The 19082-nt window shown below is 38.8% G+C and overlaps 1 protein-coding gene and 1 pseudogene across 1 annotated transcript in view; one reads left to right on the plus strand and one right to left on the minus strand.

The window, feature by feature from the left end:
- FILIP1 (filamin A interacting protein 1) overlaps nt 1-19082 on the minus strand; it is a 289827-nt gene that overhangs the window by 168669 nt on the left and 102076 nt on the right. The gene's annotated exons all lie outside the window — the stretch shown is intronic.
- Nucleotides 12270-13939, plus strand: LOC102848194 (annotated as a pseudogene).

Raw genomic sequence — 19082 nt, forward strand, 5'->3', positions numbered from 1 at the left:
TTCCATTGTGTGAATATACCACAGCTTCTCTATCCATTCGTTTGTTGATGGGCACTTAGGTTGTTTCCAACTCCTTGCTATTGTGAACAAAGCCGTGATAAATATGGGTTTGCATATATCTGCTTGGGTGTCAGTCGTGGTCTCTTTGGGGTATATTCCCAGTAGTGGATTTGCTGGGTCAAGTGGTATCTCTATTTGCAACTTTTTGAGAAAGCACCATACCGTCTTCCACAGTGGTTGCACCATTTTACACTCCCACCAACAGTGAATAAGGGTACCAGTTTCTCCACAACCTCGCCAGCATTTGTTGCTTGCTGTTTTGTTAAATTTTGCTATTCTGACTGGGGTGAGATGATATCTTATAGTTGTTTTATAAAAATTCTTTTAAGTTCTTTCACAAAATGTTAAAATTTAGGAAAAGGGATGCTTTGAAGTCAATGTAGTGTTATAATAATAAAAAAGACCTGCTCATCTAGATGATAATGTAATTATGATAAAAACAAAAGGGGGAAATATGGGAAGCCAATACTAAATATTTGTAATAAACTGAATGCTATTTGAATTAAAAAAATTAGAAAAAAATAAATAAAAAAGACCATGGAAATACATTATAGCTGTGGGAAAAAAATATCAACACTATTATCCTATTGTAGCTTAAAACTGTGGTGAAGTTTTTGATAAAATTCTATTTAATATCAAGGAAGATACCCTTGTGGGAGCTCTGGTGGTGTAGTCTGGGAGAAGAGCTAAGAATAAATGGTTGACCAGCTAACTCAAAAGGCACCACCTCTGGTGGTTTGAATCCATCAGTGATTCCTCAGAAAAGAGAATTCCCCTATACAATTTATATCCTAAAAAAAAAAAAAAACAAACAAACTATTGCAGGATCAGCTATATGCCAATTCAGACTCGACAGCAATTAGTTGAATTTCATTATGATAAAAGAATACCAGTAATATTTAATAATTTGTGGAGAAATTAACCAATACTTAAAAAATAATTCTTTAATTAAATGAACTTTGAGATAAACATGAAGAACTGATCTTCGCATTGATCTCTATCTACTCCCTCCTGAAAGCTACTAAATAAACAATAAAGGATGGCAGAGAAAACAGGAATGAAAATTACAACAGAAGTGGGATGTCAGCAGATTTTTTGAAGTTTGGAAAGTTGATGGATGACTAGATAACTGACTTGGATATATAACTGTCTGAAGCATATAATACTAAAGAGTTGCAGAAATTTTGCTGTAAGATTATCTGATAAAGAATTGGAAATAGAGGCATTGAGTATGACTGAGACTAGAGGGTAGGACTGGTATAGTCAGAATAGTGTTTTATAATGCATATAAGAGGCAGATCTATTTCTTCAGTCACAATTGCTAGGTGACCACACTTCCCCTAAGATGAGAGAAAGGTTGACCAGTGAGACTTTTCATGTAGTAGCGTCAGACATAGCTGAAATTGTTGTCAAATATCACACTAAAATTAGGAGAAACTAAGAGAAAGTCTACAGGCCAGAATGTAAGACCTCTTCAGAGACTCTTCTCTAACTCTCTTTCCTCTGGATATTGGAAGATCCTTCTCTTTAAAAACTGGCCAGCTTAAGAGAAAATCAGGAGTTCTGGTGGATTAATGGGCAAGGAGGTGCACTGCCAACCCAAAGACAGGTAGTTTGAATCTATCAGCTGCTTCCTAGGGAAAAGGTGAGCAATTTACTCTTGTGTGATTTACAGCCTCTGAGAAGCCACTAAAGGTTCAGCTATAAGTTGGTTGTGGCTTGATGACACGCACCGCAAGAGAAAAGACTTCAGATTATTTAAAGGAGACTCACTTGACCAGTCTACACCATAGTGAAGCCACATATATATACCCAAGACATACAAAACACACAAACACACACCAGCCTTCCAGTTTTATTATCTCAAACTAAAGCATGAAAGGAGGTTGAAGAAAAAAAAATTCCTAAATAATAATGACAAAATGAACTCTCACAAAACAGACAAAATAAGAAATTAATTTAAAAAAAATCAAATGCTAATAACTTCAGAGACATAAAATGCACGGTATCTACAAAACAGACTACTATTAATAAATTAAAAAGTAATACCAGAATTGATACTTGACAATTTAAAGTGTAATAGCCCATATAAAATAATATATTTATGGAGAAATATTTCAGAGGTAAAATAAAAAGCCAGGAGGTAGAAAATATGAGTGTATTATGAGTGTTTGTAATGAGTTACCATTATTAATGCCTTTTATTAGGGAGCTTTGGTGGCCTAGTGGCAAGAAGCTGCACAGAATCCCAAAGGTACAGTTTGAGGCTACCGGGTGTTCTGTTGTTGAAGAATGAAAAATCCCCTCCTGTGCGATTAACTACCTATGAGGGTCAGTTATGGGTCAGTTCCAACTCCACAGTAAACAATACAACAACAACATGCTTTTTATTAACACATCTCTTTAAGTACACTATTATGAAAATAGAATGGTTGAGCAGGATGTTTATAAATGTTCAAAAAGGGGAAGGGGAAAGTGAAAAGGGAGAAATCTCTAGACAGCAGAGGTTAGAAGACGGATACTGGGTGAAGGAAGAGGGAAGATGCAACAGGAAAGACTTTGTGTAGAAGTTGAGGTTTGAGTTATGATAGTGAGTCACAAAGCTTCATATTGAGTGGGCTTCTATGAGAGTTGGTCCTAGGGCTTGTACGTTAGAATCTCGTTCTTTGTAGGTATGTGTTAAGGTGCACACACACAGAGGAAAAGAGAAGAAAAGACAGAGAAGTAGAGCAAGGAAGATAATGAAATTATATAGTATATTCATCACAGAAAACGTTCACTTAATGCTGAAAATTAGGAAAGAAAGCTAGTAAAGAAAAAATGAAATCTATTCTTTTGCTACATTTACATGGTATAAACTTAAAATTTATTTGACTCTTTGGTCCAGAAATTTATTCTTAGTAAATATGAATAAGGCATATTTATAAAGATATTTTACCTATATGATTTTTATAACAATACAAATTTTAAAGAAAACCACAAGTATGTAGGGTTCATTAGACATGTTATATTGTATATATATGCTAGAACACTACATAGGCATTAATTACAAAATCATAAAATACAACTTTATGAGAAGAAAATGTGGAAGGCACAATATTATGAAGTCAAAGTAGTACAAACTATTTTTGAAGCAGGAGCGACATCCACTTCCGAAAAGGCTTGCCTCCGGAAACTCTATGTACGAACAGTGCTCAGGCCATTCGTTCATAGGGTCGCTATGAGTCGTCTACAATTCGACGGCATCAAACAACAACAACATTTTTTGTTAAGTTAAGAAAAAAAATATATATCTATGGAGAACAAAGGTAAGATACACAATAAAATATTAACAATAGTTTTCAGTGAATGAGAGAATTGCTAATAGTATCAGAGAGAGATTTTTTGGGGGCACAATAATAGATAATATAACTGAATACATTGGGGTTTTTTTTCTCATATAAGAAGTCTTCTACTGCTATTGATTTAATTGTCAGTGTCAGCAGGCCTAATGACTCCATAGTTCTTTAGACTTTTCCCTCATTTTGCAAGGCATCAACCTCAATGATCATATTCATGCTCAAGGCAGAAGAAATAGAGGATTATAATATTACTAACATGTGTATTTCTCATCAGAGTAACATAATCTTTCCTACAAACCCTGCCTGACTTGTGCTTAAGTCCTACTGACCAGATTTTGTAAAATGGCTTCTTCTAATATCATGAGGTATCAGGAAAAAATTTAAGCAGGCAAGGTAATATTGGTAAGTAATACAGAGAACTACCTGAAATACAGCGGGGTTTAGAAGAGGCTGCGGCACAAGAAATATTATTGCCAATGTCAGATGGATCTTGGCAGAAAGCAAAGAATACCAGACGGATATCTGTTTCATTGACTATGCAAAGGCATTTGACTATGTGGATCACAACAAATTGTGGTTAACCTTGAAGAGAATGGGAATTCCAGAACTCTTGATTATGCTTATGTGAAACCTATACTTGGACTAGGAAGCAGTCCTCAGAACATAGCAAGGAAACACTGCATGGTTCAAAATTGGGAAGAAAGTAAGTCAGGGATGTGCCCTGTCTCCATACCTTTTCAGTCTATATGTAGAACAGATCATTCAGGAGGTTGGGCTTTATGAAGAAGAAGGTGGCATCAGGATTGGAGGAAGACTCAGCAACAACCAATGTTACGCAGATGATACAACCTTGTTTGCTGAAACTGAGTAGGACATGAAGTGTTTGCTGCAGAAAGTCAAGAAATGTATGGATGGAAACACAACATCAAAAGACAAAGATTCTTACCACTGGGTCAATTGGTAGGACCATGATGGATGGAGAAGAAATTGAAGTTGTTAACAGTTGCAGCTTGCGCGTCTCTACAATCAACATTCTTGGCACAGTCAAGAAATCAGAAGATAAACTGCATTCAGAAAATCTACTATGAGGAACCTCTCTCCAGAGTACTAAGAATCAACTATGTCAGTCTAGAGACTGAGATGCATCTGATCAAGACCATGGTTTTCACCATTACTTGCTATGCATCAGAGAGCTGCACAATGACTAAGGATGACAGAAGAAGAATTGATGCCTTTGAGTTGTGGTGCTGGAGAAGAGTCTTGAACATACCATGGACTGCCAAGAAAGCAAATAGGTCTGTCTGTTTCTCCTTGGAGGAAAGGATTCTAAAGCTCTGTCTCACATACTTTGGACATGTGGCTAGGAAGAACCAATCCTTGGAGAAGGACATCATGCTCAGAAGGGTGGAGGGAAAGTGCAGGAGAGGAAGACCCTGCATGAGATGGGTTGATACAATATCTAGAACAATGGGGGTAGATGTGTAGGAGTCAGTGAGACTGACTTAGGACAGGGCAGGCTTCAGAGCTGTTGTCCATAGGCTTGCTATGAGTTTCAAGCAACATGATGGCACTTAACAACAACAATACTGACATTCGGATAGTCAATCAACAATGTATGCCCTAATTACTTCTGCATCCTGATGGTGTTGTGTTATATAGCCCTTGTGGTCCTATAGCCAAAATATCCAAGGAAACACAGGGTTAAGGCCAGTTCATGGAGGGAGGGAAGAAAGGAGAGGACCTGGAGAAGGTGTAGATGTTTGCTTTCCAGGCCAAGATCACACAGTTGATGTCCTTGGTTATCAATAGTTTCTATTGGAGCAATGAAATCTGTAGGAAACTGAATGCAAATTCTTCAGATGCTCTGGATAAAGTCAGATATGATAGTTCTATCATCCTGTAAGTTAGATTCTGGGAAAGTACTGCCTATCAATCTCGTTCCCAACAAGCAGTATCAGATCTTTATGCTTCAGGATACTGGAATTGGGATGTCCAAGGTCAGTTTTATTAATAGCATTTGTATCATCATCAAGTCAAGGACTAGAGTCTTCATGGAAGCTCGGAAGGTTGAAACAGACCTCACCGTGATTTAGCAATTAGGTGTGGGGCTAATACTTTGCTTATCTGAGTGCTGAAACAGTTACTGTGATCACCAAGCATAATGGTGATGTATACGTGAGAGTCTTCAGCAGGATATTCTTTCACAGGTAGAATGGATACAGGTGAACTGATTGGTTGTGGGACAAAAAATATCCTAATTATGAAAAAAGACTGACCTAAGTACTTGGAGAAAAGATGAATAAAGGAAATGGTGAAGAAACTCTCAATGCATTGGCTGTCCAATTAATCTTAAAATTGTTTTAAGTTATCAGGAAGAATTCAATTAAGTGCTTAGAACTCTTCACTGAACTGATGGAAGATAAAGGAACTACAAAAAGTTTTATAAGCAGTTCTTGAAAAACATTAAGCTTAGAATACATTGCCTGACAGACCTAATACCATTGTTCCACTCACTGAGTTAATCTATATCATCCTGGGTCTTACTCTCCTGCACTGTCCCTCCTCCCTTCCAAGCATGATTTCTCTCTCCAAGGACTGGTTCCATCTGGTGCTCTCCCCAAAGTAGGGGAGACAGAGCTTCAAAATCCTAGACTCCCAGGATAAACATGGTTTCACCTTCTCCAAGGCAGACCTATTTGTCTTCTTGGCAGTCCATGGTATGTTCAATACTCTTCTCCAGCGCCACAACTCAAAGACATTGATTCTTTTTCTGTCATCCTTAGTCATTGTCAAGCTCTCTGATGTATAACAAGTAATTGCAAAGACTATGGCCTGGATCAGGCACACTTTAGTCTCTAGACTAACATCGTTGCTTTTCAGTACTCTGGAAATGTCTCTTAGAGCAGATTTTCCAAATGCAATTTGTCTTTTGATTTCCTGACTGCTGGTGCCAAGAGTGTTGATTACGCAGCTGAGCAAGCTGAACTTAGCAACAATCTCAATCTCTTCTCCATCTATCATGAAGCTGGTATAGGCCCAGTGGTAAGAATCTTTGTCTTCTTAATATTGAGCTTCAATCCACATTGAAGACTACAGTCCTTGACCTTCTGCATCAAATGCCTCATGTCCTCTTCAGTTTCAGCAAGCAGGGTTGTGTCATCTGCATAACACAGGTTGTTAATAAATCTTCCTCCAGCCTTGATGCCACATTCCCCCTTATAAAATCAATCTAGCTTCTTGAATGATCTGTTCTGCATATAGACTAGAGAAATACTGCTAGACAAATTATTAATTACATAATTATATGACATTTTTATCAGTAATTCATTCAAGAACCTCAAATACATTAAAACTATTTTTGCATTTATACCTTATATTTGCAATGATAATGATCTATGCACTCTGGTGACTTAGTAGTAAGGAGTACTTTTGCCAACCCAAAGGCAGATAAGTTCAAATCCACTAGCTACTCTATGTGGGAGGAAGATGGGCAATCTCCTTCCATGCAATTTACTGCTTCTGAAAACCTACTGGTGGGTCAGGTATGAGTTGGTTCCAACTTGATGGTACATAAAAATAACAACAACAATGATCTACAAGTTTAAGGTGTGTGTATATATTTATATATCTATACTTAGACCTGTCATATACTTAGGTCTGTCATGCAGAATTCTTGACTTCCTATGTCATATTCTAATTGTAGTATAAGACACTGTAGTATTTGACACTGATGTGTCAAATGTGTTAATGGTTTGTTACCCAAAGCAGACAGAGAATGGGGTGGTGCTCCCCAATTAAAACAAGCTTGGAAGCAGGAGTGGCATCCACTTCCATAATAGCTTGCCTCTGGAAACCCTATGAACCTGGAGAGAGGATGAAAGACACCCAAGCATTGAGGAGTCTCCTTCATAGGGTTGCTATGAGTCACCTGCGACTTGATGGCACTTAACAAAAACAACAACATACTTAGACCTTTGAGGCTAGGATTCTGAAGCTCCACCTCACGTACTTTGGGCAAATGGCCAGTAAAGATAGGTCCTTGGAGAAGGGCATCATGCTCAGAAGGGTGGACGGACAGCACAGGAGAGGAAGACCCTGGATGAGATGGATTGATACAGTAACTTGGGCAATGGGGGTTGGTGTGTCAGAATTAGTGAGACTGGCTCAGGACAGGGAATGGTTCAGAGCTGCTGTACATAGCGATACTATACATGTCAGGCAACTCAACCAATAACATTCTATGACAGGTTTGGTAGCAGGAGTGGCATCTACTTCCTAAACAACTTCCTCTGGAAACTCTATGAACTTTGATAAATGTCAATAGTTGTAGAGATGCCTTTTGTGCATAGGGTCGCTGTGAGTTGTGCTCATCTGGAAGGCAATCAACAACAACATACTTAGACCATAAGGCTGTTGTCTGATAAAAGCAAGGAAACACTGCATGTTTTAAAGTCAAGAAAGGTGTGCATCAGGGCTGTATCCTTTCTCTGCATATATTAAATATGCATGCTGAGTAAATCATTCAAGAAGCTGAAGAATGTGAAATCAGGATCAGAGGAAGACTCATCAACAATCTACATTGGCAGGTAACATAACCTTACTTGCTGACAGTGAAGAGGATTTAAAACACTTTCTGTAGAAGATTAAAGACTTTGATATGTATTACATCTCAATATCAAGAAAACAAAAATCCTCACCACTAGGTCAATATTTTCGGAAACATGTTATACAGAGAAAAGACTGAAACAGCAATTTCATCTTATTTGGATCCACAATCATAAACACTTTCGGTACCAGCAGTCAAGAAATCAAGAGATGTGTGAAATTGGAAAAAAATCTGCTGTCAAGGACATCTCCAAAGTGCTGAAGAGCAATGATGTCGGTGGAAAGACTAAGGTGTTTCTGATCCAAGCCATGACCTTATTAATTACTCGCTAAGGATCTGAAAGTTGGACAATGACCAAAGATGACAGAAGAATTGACTGACACCTTTGATTTGTTATATTGGAAGAGAGTATTGAATATCCCATGAACTACCAAAATATCAAATAAATATATTGTGGAGAAAGCACAACCAGGATGCTCCTTGGAAGCAAGGGTGAAAAGAAAGCTTTGTTTCACATACTTTGGGCATGTGTTAGGAGAGGTCACTCCTTGGAGAAGGATATCACATTGGAGAAAGAAGAGGGTTACTATAAGAGAGGAAGACCCTCAACAAGGTGGACTGGCACAGTGATTGTAACAATTAATCAAAGATGGCTAGGATAGCACAGGATATGTAAGGTTCAGATTCATTGCTCATTGGTCACTGAATTTCAGTCACCTCAACAGCACATAACAACAACAACAATATATAGATGGTATACTTTTGATTGCATAAAATGACATAAATGTCTCAAATTTAAGTGATTATGAGAACTTTTAATACATTTTCTGGTAATTTTTACTTATCATTTTCCTGCTTGATCCCTGGAAAAATTTTTTAGGTCTTTTAGATCTTTGTGGCCTCTGAAGAAAAGAAAATCTCACTCTAGTTTAATTCAAAGTTGCTAAATGTTTGTTTTATCATCTGACAAAGAGGCTATGTCTGTCTGGAAAATTGCCAGTCATTCCCCACCCCCACCCCGCGTTAGCTGCGGCCAGGATTCCTTTCTGTATTTCATCACTCCTAAAAAGGCCCAGCCCAGAACTGCCATGTCCCTGTCACTAGCAAAACAGATGTCCGTAGCCAGAAAAACAAGGACCTTGGACTTTATCTGAGAAGTTTGTTGAATTATTCTTAGATATTACCTCTATTCTCAATAGCAGTAATGAAAATAAAAATAGTTGACATTTATAAACTTTTTTTTATGAGTTGAGCATTGGTTATACACCTAGTTTATTCTGCATCAACTCACAACAGAGAAAACCAGATTTTATAATTAGCCCTCTTGTAAAGATATGGAAGATGAGGCTTAGAAAGATCGATCAGTTTGACCAAAATACCTTGGAGAGTCTGAACTAAGATGGAGAACTGTCTGGATTCTCCCTGTGCAAGGAGAATTCTAGATAAATGTCTTCCACTTGGCTACTGCAATACAAATTAATTTGTAATCACTCTTTTTGGTGTTAAAATAAGTTTAGTCACATGGTGTCATAACCCCTAAATAACTTCAAACAATAATAACAAATAGGAAGTTCAACTATATGAGTCTATGATTGTTCTTTTAATTTCTACTGAACAACGACATACTTCGCACCAACTGCCAGTAAGTCAGTTCTGACTCCTGGTGACCCAAGTGTGTCAGAGTAGAACTGTGCTTCCTGAGGACTTCAAGACTTTTTGGAAGCAGATTGCCGTGACTTTTTTCCAAAGCTTCTCTGAGTAAGTTAAGTAGGTAAACACTTAACAGTCTAACCCACAATCACTCCATGTTTTCTCTTCACATAACACTTTATTCTCCTAAAATTTCATTCTCTTCTCTTGCTGCTTCTCTGATGCTGACGTTCTTTCTCTGACTGTGTCTAGGTGAAAGTGTACAGAGAAAATCAGTCTCCCATTCAATAATTTGTAGATAAATTGTTCCGTGACATTTGTTGTATTCCCCACCATACTCTCTCCATTTCTCCCTAGGATTCCGTTTCCTTTCACTCAGATTTTCCACACTTTCCTAGCTTTTCATCTTTGCATTTGAGCAAATGCTGTCCTTCTGATGTCACATAATTGAATGTTCTAATGACATGTTCCTCTTGAGTGTTACTTATTATTTTAAAGGCTTACCTGCTGCCATGTTATGGGCTCCTGTAGGGAGCAAAGGCTAAAGAGCTGTACTACCAACTGAAAGGCTAGCAGTTCAAATAATCCAGCTGCTCTGAGGAACAAAATTGTCAATCACCTTCCATGTGTTTTATAAGCTCTAAAAGCTCACTGGAGGGTCAGCTAAGGCAGCTCTGACTCTGGCAAAGAGAGATCAACTAGTTAGCTAAAAGGTGGTCTCCAAGAAATACCGCTATTTCCAGATCAGAAGAGTGTCTTAGAGTCATAGTTTTGGGAAATTTTTCCAATATACGTCCAACCATTTAGTCTAGTCTTGTTTTGTTCAACATTGTCTTTATACTTCTTAAAGTCTGTGACTGTAAAAGAAACTGAAGAATAATCTTACTCTGACAGTTTTATTTCCAATACTTTTAATCAGAAAAGTTGCTAAAAATCCCAGAAACAAAAGCATTGTTATAATACCTTGGTATGAATTGAACTGATTTTTCTAATTAGTTTATCTCATCAAGAAAAAATATCGTGCATTAACTCATTGTTCTATTACAACAATTATACAAAATCTTCTATTTTTAAAATGCTTGCCTTTATGTAGCAAACATGTTTGAAGAATTTTGTTGTATTTTCAAAATATATGAGGCAAATTCCAATCGGTGGTCAACATTAAAAGACACGTAAATCTCCATGAGAAGAGAGACGTGGGTTGGTTTGGATGACATCACTGCTTCATGCTGACAAGGGAGAAAACAATATACTGCAAGAGACTGTGTGCTGATAGTGACTTCATGGGCTTCGATTGCCTGGACATATGTCAGCTGCATCCAGGTGTCTTTTAAATGCCTTGTCTTTAAGCCTCTAGAACATTTCTTCATTTTTAAAAAAAAGCAAAACCAAAAACTTAAAAACCTTAAAATGAATTGCCACGTATGGAGTCATGTACTGGGTCTGTTTTAAACTCTATCTATCTGACTTCTAATGACCCTGAATGGGCTTGTTTTAGATTAAATCAGAGTATTATTATTATAGTTGTTGTTATAACCTGTAAAGATGATTGTGATCCAGAGTGGCCCTATCTTGTGCCACTTCCTCGCCATTTCCAGTAGAGGGTACCTAAAGTGAAAACAGGGTGCCATTGTTGTTGCTGTTGTTATGTGCTGTCAAGTTGCTTGCGACTCATAGCGACCCTATGTACAGCAGCCCTGAAACCTCTGACCTGTGCCAACCTTATTGTCTCTGATATACCTACTCCCATTACTCCAGTTACTGAGTCATCTATCTCATCAAGGGTCTTCCTCTCTTGCACTGTCCCTCCACCCTTCTGAACATGATGTCTCTTTCCAAGGACTGGTCCCACCTTGCAACATGTCCAAAGTAAGTAAGATGAACGTCAGAATATTTGCCTCCAAGGAACAGCCTGGTCTCATCCTCTCTACGATGAACTTGTTTGGTCTCCTAACAGTCCATGGTATATTTAATACTCTTCTCCAGCACCACAGCTCAAAGGGGTCAAGTATCCTTCTATCATCCCTAGTCATTGTCCAGCTTTCTGATGCATAGCAAGTAATTGTGAAGACTATGACCTGGATCAGGAGCACCTTAGTCTCCAGACTGACATCATTGCTCTTCAGTACTCTGGAGACATCCTGGCCATCAGACTTTACCAATATAAATCTTTTGATTCCCTGGCTTCTGGTACTAAATGTGTTGATTGAGAGCTCCCTTAGGGTGTCATTACTTCTCTATAATCTAACAATTCTCTATTCAAGAGCTGACCCTCCAATGGGTTTTCTGAGGTTATAAATCCACTAGGAAGAAACAGCCCATTTCTCTCACAAGGAGTTGCTTGTGGGTGTGAACCATTAGATGTGTCACCTTTGGGTTAGCAGCACAGCTCCCTATGGGCTACATCACCACACAAGAAGAAAATTAGAAAATACTCCTGTTGAAACATATGATTGAAAGAGATGCTTATCTGATAGTTATAGGTCTGATGCTGTATGCAAACCCAAGAGCCAACATTGTTTTCAATGGAGAGAGGTTAAAGGTATTCCCTTTAGAGAGACATGCTTCCTCAGACCAGGTAACATTACATTTGCTACATTTCCAAATTCCAGCACCAACTCACCAGCAAAGATTTTACCAAAAACTTTAGGACCAATAAATGTGAATGTTGGACCCCAAATGATTATAAGCACACCACAGAGACTAACCTCTTCAGGAAGTGTTCTGATCGGGAGTCCTTACACCCCTGCACCAGCAATAGTTACTCAGACACACATCGCCGAAAGCACTGGTTGGGTCCCAGGTAAACGAAGCAAAAAAGGAGATAAAAATGGGAAAGGCTTGAGATATTTTTCGATGAAAATGTGTGAGAAAATTCAGCGGAAAGGAACCACATCATATAATGAAGTGGCTGATGAGCTGGTGTCCGAGTTCACCAATGCAAATAACCATTTGGCTGCTGATTTGCAGACTTATGATAAGAAGAATATTATATGGGAAGCCAAACTTTATACCAAATACTATATGAAAACCCTTGTTCAGGAATTGAAGGAATTACAGATTTATAAGTTAGGATTTCTCTTGTGGCAGATCCTAGAAAATGAGCTGTTTGTTCCCTGTAAGACAGGAGACAGCAAGGGGCCCCCTACAGAGGGAGTGTTACTTCCTGAGCTAGAGTTCACCCTGAGGCATCAAGGTTAATAGTTAAGGGTAAACCAAATTCTTGCATTTGTGCTTCCTGAGTCAAGCAGAAGGTTTTCAATAGAAAGAGATGGGCTTCATTTGCATTGAATTCTCTTTGTGATTTACTTCCTGATAATTCTCAATAAAGGCACAGAGAAGCTTGGCTTGGGGTCTTCAGTCGAGAACTGCTAACCCCCTGTTTTATGCTCTCTGCTCTATCTCTTTCCTGGCTGATTGTATCATTATTAATAATTATAAAATTATTCCATTCTTTGGGACCCTCGGTCTGCAACAATATTAGACGAAGAGTTTATGATGTTTTAAACGTGCTGATGGCAATGAACATAATTTCAAAGGAAAAAAAAGAAATCAAGTGGATCGGCCTGCCTACCAACTCGGCTCAGGAATGTCAAAATCTGGAGATAGAGAAGCAGAGGAGAATAGAATGGATAAAGCAGAAGCAAATCCAGCTGCAAGAACTTCTCCTGCAGCAAATAGCTTTCAAAAACCTGGTGCAGAGGAATCAGCAAAACGAGCTGGAGAACCAGGGCCCCCCAGCTCAGAACTCCACCATTCAGCTGCCCTTTATCATCGTCAGTACAAGCAGGAAAACCGTCATCGATTGCAGCATTTCCAGTGACAAGTTTGAATACCTTTTTAACTTCAACAACACTTTTGAGATCCATGATGATGTAGAAGTTCTGAAGCACATGGGAATGTCCTTTGGCCTGGAGTCAGGCACATGCTCCCTGGAAGACCTGAAACTTGCCAAATCATTGGTCCCAAAGGCTCTGGAAGGTTATGTCACAGATATCTCCACAGGACCTTCTCAGTTAAATCAGGGACTCCTTTTGAACTCTACCCAATCAGTTTCAAATTTCAAGCTGACCACTGGTGCCACCTTATGCCCGTCAAGTGTGAACCAAGGGTTGTGTTTGGATGCTGAAGTGGCCTTAGCAACTGGCCAGTTCCTGGCCCCCAATAGTCACCAGTCCAGCAGCGCAGTGTACCACTGCTCCAACTCCTGAGCTGAGAACCCCTGCTCTTTCAGTAATGAGGATGATGAAGAGGATGAAGAGGATTCCTCCTCCCCAGAATAAAAAACAAGAGAAATAAAGAAGAAAAAAAAAGGCATTCCCTTTAAGAACAGGAACTAGGCAAGGATGCCCACTATCACCTCTCTTACTCAATAATGTTTTAGAAGTCTTAGCTATAGCAATAAGACAAGAGAAGGGAATTAAAGTTATCCAAATTGGCAAAGAGGAGGTAAAATTATCTCTCTATGTGGATATGATAGTATACTTAGAAAACCCTAAAGACTCAGCAAGAAAACTATTGGACACAGTGGACCAATTTAGCAAAGTGGCAGGATACAAGATCAACATACAAAAATCAGTTGGATTTCTCTACAGTGACAAAGAGAATACAGAGCCGGAACTAAGAAAAACAATACCCTTCACAATAGCTAATCACAAGATTAAATACTTGGGAATAAATTTAACCAGAAGCACAAAGGATCTGTTCAAAGAAAATTACAAAACATTACTACAAGAAACAAAAGGAGACCTTGAGAAGTGGAAGAATATCCCTTGCTAATGGATAGGAAGACTCGATATTGTAAAAATGGCACTACTACCAAAGGCAATTTACATGTTTAATGCAATCCTAATACAAATACCAATCCCATTTTTTAATGAGATGGAAGAGGCAATCTCCAGTTTCATTTGGAATGGAAAGAAGCCCCGAATAAGCAAAGCACTCCTTAAAAATAGAAGAAAGGTAGGAGATATCTCACTCCCTGATTTCAAATCCTACTACACCACTGTGGTGGTAAAGACAGCATGGTACTAGTACAGTGACAGACACATGGACCAATGGAATAGAATTGCGAACCCGGAGATCAGCCCATCTATCTATGGTCAACTGATTTTTGACAAGGAGATGAAATCAGTTAAGTGGGGAAATGACAGCCTTTTTAACAAATGGTGTTGGCAAAATTGGAAAAGTATCTGCAAAAGACTCAAGCAAGATCCACACCTCACTCCATATACAAAAACCAACTCAAGGTGGATCATGGACCTAGGACTAAAACCAAGGACTATAAGCTTCATTTAAGGTCTGATGCTGTGAAAAGAGGCTCTAAGTTCTCTATCAGTGAACCAATCTTTATAAACTTAGTTGCTGTGTGAATACAAAGAACAGTAAGAGCAGTAAAGTTGGAGAAGGATGTTGTAATAATTAAAGTGTACTAAGAGACAGCCCTGGACTTACTGACCAGGCTGTGCCAAGAAATCTGGAGGACAGCTATCTGGCTAACTGACTGGAAAAGATCCATAATGTATTCCCATTTAAAAAAAAAAAGTGACCCAACAGAGTGTGGAAATTTTTGAACAATATCACTAATAATATATGCAAGCAAAACCTTGCTGAAGATTATCCAGAAATGACTGCAACTTAGAACAACAGAGAACTGCCAGAAGTGCAAGCTGGGTTTAGAAGAGGCCGTGCACTAGAAACATCATTGCCAATATAAGATAAATCTTGATTGAAAGTAAAGAGTATCAGAGGAATATCTAATTGTGTTTCATTGACTATACAAAGGTATATGACTGTATAGATCACAACAAATTATCACTATCATTGAGGAAAAATGGGAATTCCAGAACACTTGATTGTGCTCATGGGAAACCTATACTTGAACTGGAAAGCAGTTGCCAGAATAGAGCAAAGAAATACTGCACGGTTCAAATTCAAGAAAGTAGTGTATCAGAGATGCATCCTTTCTTCATATTTTTTTTCAATTACAGATCATTTGAGAGGCTGGACTTTATGAGGAGAAATGTGGCATCAGATTTGGAGGTAGACTCATCAACAACCTGTGTTATTGCAGATGACACAACCTTGCTGGCTGAAACTGAGGAGGATGTGAAGAATTTGCTGCAGGTCAAAGACTACAGCTTCTATATGGATTGCATCTCAACATCAAGAAAACAAAGATTCTCACCACTGGACCAAGTGGCAGGACCATAATGGATTGAGAAGAGATTGGGATTGTTGACAATTTCAGCTTGCTCAGTTTCACAATCAATACTCTTGGCACCAGCAGATAAGAAATAAAAAAAATTAATTGCACTAGGAAAATCTGCTATCAGGGACCTCTTCAGAATGCTGTGTCATAATGTCAATCTAGAGACTAAAGCGTGTCCGATCCGTACCATGATCTTTACAATTACTTGCTATGCATCAGAGAGCTGGACAATGACTAAGCATGACAGAAGAAGAATCACTGCCTTTGAGTTGTGGTGCTAGAGAAGTGTACTGAACATACCATGGACTGCCAAGAGAATAAACAGGTCTGTCTTGGAGAAGGTAAAATCAAGTTGTTCCTTGGAGGTGAGGATGAGGATTTTGAAACTCCATCTCACATACTTTGGGCATGTTGCTGGGAAGGATCAGTCCTCGGAGAAGGACATCATGCATGGAAGGTGGAGGGACAGCACAGGAGAGGAAGACCCTGGATGAGCTGGATTGATATAGTAACAGGTGTAATGGGGTAGGTGTGTAGGAACAGTGAGATCGACTCAGGATAGGCCAGGGTTCAAAGTTATTGAGCATGGGGTCACTTTGAATCATAGTCCACTTGATAGCACATAACAACAAGAATTTAATTTGTGTACAGTGACATGCTATCACAATTCAGACATTTCAGGCTGGGTTTCTGAGCAGCAGTAAGAAAATGAGTCACTATTTTTTTGGAGTAGTTTTGTTTTGGGTTTTTGGTGGTGTTGTTTTCAAGAACACAGTATATGTTAGCCACCTCTATTCTGCATTTTTCTTGTATCCTACTTCAGCACACCACCTACCCTCACAGTGGATTTTAAGGTGCTTCCTGACCTCGTATGTTAACATGCTTAGTATTTGTTTTCCTGACATGTTGAGTCCTGGGAGAGATCTCCCACTCTTAGGCTGATATTTATGTATTCGGTAATCCTGGAAAAGTTATTTAACCTCTCCAAACCTTAATTTGCTGATATGTCAAATGCTTGTTCAGCCTTCTATATAAGCATAAAATAAGAATGCTTGGGGAAGTATTTAGATATTAACTATTGAGATGATCAGGCATATCTCAGTCCTACCTACCGACACCACCATGAATAAAGATAACCACTTTCAACTGTGCGCTTCAAGCACATACTTTTACTCTAAATACCAGAGAGTAAATACTAAGGGCTTTCCAGGCCATACAATCTCAAAACCACTCAACTCTGCTACTATAGCACAAAAACAACCTTAGACAAAACATAAACGAATGAATGTAACTGTAAAGCCAGTCCTTATTTTGCCAACCCAGATCTAAACTAATATGTGAAAAATAAGGTTGATCAATATATTTGAACAGAGAAATGTTTTCTGCCACTCTTCATTCCTCCTAATTTATAGCAATTTGACATGGTTGAGGGAATGAATAATTTAAAGGTGATGTATGAGAGGGTATTATGGTTATCACAAGAGTCCACAATTAAGGTTGCATAGTGGAATGTACTTGGGGAGGTGGGAGGGGTGCGGGGGGATTGTGTACCAGGGAAGGAGTGTTTCTTTTATTTTTGAAAGAGAGGAGCAAACTGGGGGGTGGGGGAGGGGAGGGCTGGACGGGGAGAGAAGTGCAGCAATGAATGAATGGAAATCCAAAATCTCTGTAAATGCTCATTAAAATTATTAAAAAATTAATAAAGAAGGAAAATACCCAACAGTTAATGCACATATTGGGTACTGCTGTCATTGAAGTGAAAAATAAGGATAATTTTAATTACCAACTAATAGATAAAATGTGCTCTGAGAAGAAAAAAAAAGACAGTTAAATAACAATTCCATCTTCTCACTTTCTTGTTTTCTTGTAAATATAATGAAGGACAACAATAAAAAGGAAATATCACATTTATCTCTTTCTATGAAGTTGTTGTTGTTGTTGTTGTTATGTGCTGTCAAGTTGCCTGTGACTCATGGTAACCCTATGTACAAGAGCCCTAATCTATTCTGTGCCAATCTTACTGTCTCTGATACACCTATCCCCATTACTACAATCACTGAGTCAATCCATCTCATCTTCCTCTCTAGCACTGTCCCTTCACTCTCCCAAGCATGATGTCCCTCTCTAAGGACTGGTCACTCTTTGCATCATGCCCAAAGTATGTCAGAGGAAGCTTCAGAATCATTGCCTCCAAGGAGCAGCCTGGTCTCACCCTCTCTAGGATGAATCTGTTTGTTCTCCTAGCAGTCCATGGTATATTCAATACTCTTCTTCAGCACCACAGCTCAAAGGGGTCAATTCTCCTTTTATCATCCCTAGTCATTGTCCAGCTCTCTGATGCATAGCAAGTAATTGCAAGGACTATGGCCTGGATCAGGAGCACCTTAGTCTCCAGATTGACATCTTTGCTCTTCAGTACTTTAGAGAGGTCTCTGACAACAGACTTTCCCAATGCAATTCATCTCTTGATTTCTTGGCTTCCTGGTTCAAAGAGTGTTGATTGTGGACCCAAGCAAACTAAAGCTGTTAACAATCTCAATCTATTCACCATCTATCTTGATGCTGCAAATCAGCCCAGTGGTAAGAATCTTTGATTTCTAGATATTGAGCTTCAATCTATATTGAAGGTTACAGTCCTTGACCTTCTGCAACAAGCACTTCAGGTCCCCTTCAGTTTCAACAAGCAGGGTTGTGTCATCTCCATAATGCAGATTGTTGATGAATCTTTCTCCAATCCTGATGTCACTCTTCTCCTCATAGAACCCAGCTTTGTGGATAATCTTTTCTACATGTAGATTGAAAAGGTTGAGTTAGGACACATCCCTGGAGTACATCCTTCCCAATTTTGAACCATGCAGTGTTTCTTTGCTCTGTTCTAATGACTGCCTCTTGGTCCAAGTATAGGTTTCGCATGATCAAGTGTTCTGGGATTTCCATTCTTCTCAGTTAGCCAATTTGTTGTGTTGTTTTTATTGTTGTTATGTGCCATCGAGTTGCTTGCGACTCATAGCAACCCTATGTACAACAGCCCTAAACTCCGCTCTGTCCTGTGCCAATCGCAATGTCTCTGAGCTGATAACTAAACTAGGTATATATGATGGCTACAACATCTAGCTGATATTAGATGGATCTTGGCTGAAAGCAGGGAATACCAGAGGAATGTCTATCTGTGTTTCATTGACTATGCAAAGGCATTTGACTGTGTAGATCATAAC

Source organism: Elephantulus edwardii, unplaced genomic scaffold (assembly GCF_000299155.1).
Source record: "Elephantulus edwardii isolate Elephantulus edwardi_28Jun2011 unplaced genomic scaffold, EleEdw1.0 scaffold00194, whole genome shotgun sequence".
Lineage (NCBI taxonomy): Eukaryota > Metazoa > Chordata > Mammalia > Macroscelidea > Macroscelididae > Elephantulus > Elephantulus edwardii.